The sequence below is a fragment of the Austrofundulus limnaeus genome, unplaced genomic scaffold (assembly GCF_001266775.1).
Source record: "Austrofundulus limnaeus strain Quisiro unplaced genomic scaffold, Austrofundulus_limnaeus-1.0 Scaffold126, whole genome shotgun sequence".
NCBI classification, from domain to species: Eukaryota; Metazoa; Chordata; class Actinopteri; order Cyprinodontiformes; family Rivulidae; genus Austrofundulus; species Austrofundulus limnaeus.
In genome coordinates, this window is record NW_013952528.1 from 861,497 (window position 1) to 864,114 (window position 2,618).

The 2,618-nt window shown below is 43.4% G+C and overlaps 1 protein-coding gene across 1 annotated transcript in view; it reads left to right on the forward strand.

Annotated features, from left to right (window-relative positions):
* The first annotated feature begins 808 nt into the window (after nucleotides 1–808).
* LOC106522296 (cadherin-20) overlaps nucleotides 809–2,618 on the forward strand; it is a 104,019-nt gene continuing 102,209 nt past the window's right edge. Inside the window, exon 1 of the mRNA XM_014015262.1 lies at nucleotides 809–1,184. The gene's annotated coding sequence lies outside the window, so the exon portion shown is untranslated. The remainder of the gene's footprint in view (nucleotides 1,185–2,618) is intronic.

Sequence of the window (2,618 nt, forward strand, 5' to 3'; positions counted from 1 at the left end):
GTGCACAAACTCTGACGTGCGGCTGTGATTTATAAAGGAAAGATGCACAGAAACATGCGTACGTCCGGTTTTACAAATCTGAAAAATTTTTTGGAGTACGCCATTTCCGTCTTTTGGCCGTACGTTCACTTTTAGTATGGTTTCCACGCAATTCTTTGTAAATGAGACCCCTGGACTTGAAATTACAGTTTAAATGCAAGACTCCGTGTCATGTGAGCAGCTCAGGATCCAAAGAGTGCATCACAAATGCTCCTGAGCCTCTTAATTGGGGATGTTTAATCATTAATTAGCTAATAAAAAGGAGGAAGTAAATATKTACTCAATGATCTCAGACATTTCTGCTTTAGCATATGATTCTTTTATGAGCCAATTTTCTTATAAGGTGCGTCCATGYGTGAAGCATGAAATCCAACAGCCTGATTACACCTTTATTGTGGATGGGAAACTAATCTTTCACACCAGCTTCAGAGAGTCCGTTGGTAAAAYCCAGCAAAGTGTGGGACCCGCAAAGTTAACAGACTATCACTCCACCTAAAAAGAGCTGATTGTACTGTTCAGCAGGGTCACATACACGGGGAGAGGGGTCGCTGCAAAAGGGAGAACAAAAGAAAAGCTGCGAAMGTGAGTGGAGCGTAGGAGTACGTTTCGAGTCTTGCGGGTTAATTCGGAGCCTTTCAGCCACGATTGCCATGTCTAAGCATTCATGAGCCACGCGAGGAATGGATGGAGGGAGGGAGAGAGGGGAGTGGAGGGGAGGCAGAGATACGAGGGGAATGGATGGAGCAACAGCACAGTGCTCAGACACGAAAAGGGGAGCTGCTGAGTGAGCTCGTGTACACGCTCCGCTCCGCRCAGGTAGAGCCGAGGGAAGAGGTCGGTCTTTTCACCTGAAGATTACTTTGTCTCACACTTCACTCACCCTGAAAGCTGGAAAGAGCTGAGGTGATCAGGAGAGGTGAGAGACCTCCTCAGTTTTTTTATATTTTTATTTTTTATACCTCCTCTTCCCTGCGTGGAGGAACTCTTTTCATGAAACCAGTGCAATCAGAGACTTCAGTGGAAAGACTCGAAGAGAAAGAACTTGTAAAGGGAGGAAAAGTGAGAAAGCGGCAGCAAACGGTGGCGGCTGAGGAGGGAGAAGGAAGTTTTGAGCATCTCACTGATCATCAGAGAGGCTTGTAAAGGTAAGATGTTTCATTTCCACCCCTAAGTTAGGGTTATCATCTGTATATTTAACCTGTATACAGGTAAGTAATAAGTGTGTTGTACTCAAGTYATCATGTGTTGCTAAAAAAGTTGTTGTGAAAAGGCTGAACATTTCATTAAAGCAGGGAGTTTGCTTTGGTTTGCTGAGTGAGAATATGCAAGGGGGAAGAAGAGTTAGAACAACACGAGTGTTAAGAAGAGTTGGACTGAAAAAGACTGATAGAGGGTTGGACTGGATTGGTGGCAGGGGGGCTTGCTGGCAGYCAGCTCTGTAACCAAGGCAGCTGACATGAGGCAGAGCCAACAGGGGACAGTGGGATTTCTATTTTTCACCCTCGCAGTGATACGGCGGTGCGCTGCCAAGTCCCCTGCCTCATCCCCCACGGATAAAGATTTCATTGTGCGCCACTGTGACCGAATTCATTAAGCATCTACATGTCAACTCCCCTGGCTGCTCTCCTCTTACGCTCCTTTTCTCTCCCCCTGAACCCCCCCCCCCTCCCACTTTTCTGCCTGTCTGCCCTTTCCCCTTTCACTTTCATTACAGTCTCAGTTTGCACTGTAATCAGCTCAACTTGTGTTGCATCAACAGTTGTATTCCTTCAGGCTCTGMGGGGAAACGCTCCTGAAAGGATCCTCTGGGGACACTTTTTATTAGAAAGGCCCCCCCAAAATTTATCAGTCTTGCTTCCAGGAAGCCACATGGGGTCGCTATGCATGCAGATGGGGTTCGCAAGAGATTTATGACATGGCAGCTCGGCAACTTTGCTGCTATTGTGAACATTTGAGGAGGATTTTTTAAGCCGGAAAAAAGCTGTGAAATGTTGTTGGCTGAAAAAAAAGAAGCTGTAAATGCAGGAAGAATCAACAAATTTATAAAGTCATTTAACTCAAACAACAAGAAACTGTATTAAAATGAACTTTTTGTGCTTCACATGTTGCCTGATGCTTTTGGTTTGACATTCCATAAAATATCAGTTCTGGATCAAACTCATTAGTTTTTAATCTGTTTAGAGGACAAGTGTACAAAAAGAACACTGGAAGTACAGTATTTGCCCTGGAAAACCTGTTGTAGACATCAAATGTTGGGAGCCAGAAAGCTCTCTTTTTCAAAAGGTCTGGGAGTAAAGGGGAACCTGTGGATGAAACAAATATCYGTCACACTGACTGAAAATTGTTTCATGATCTAATTATGTGAATGGATTTTTTTGTATGAAAATCTAAAGAAGCTTGTTTTGGGCGGCCCCTAGTGGTCACAAACAGAAGATTTKTGTAGCTACGTAAAAATGCTCATTATAAATAAAAATGTTGCTGTGATGTAAACATTTTATGCATATTTATTTTAACGATCTTTTATGTGAATGCAAAGTTAAAACACATGAATAGTCTAACTTATTTTGACCCATCAAATA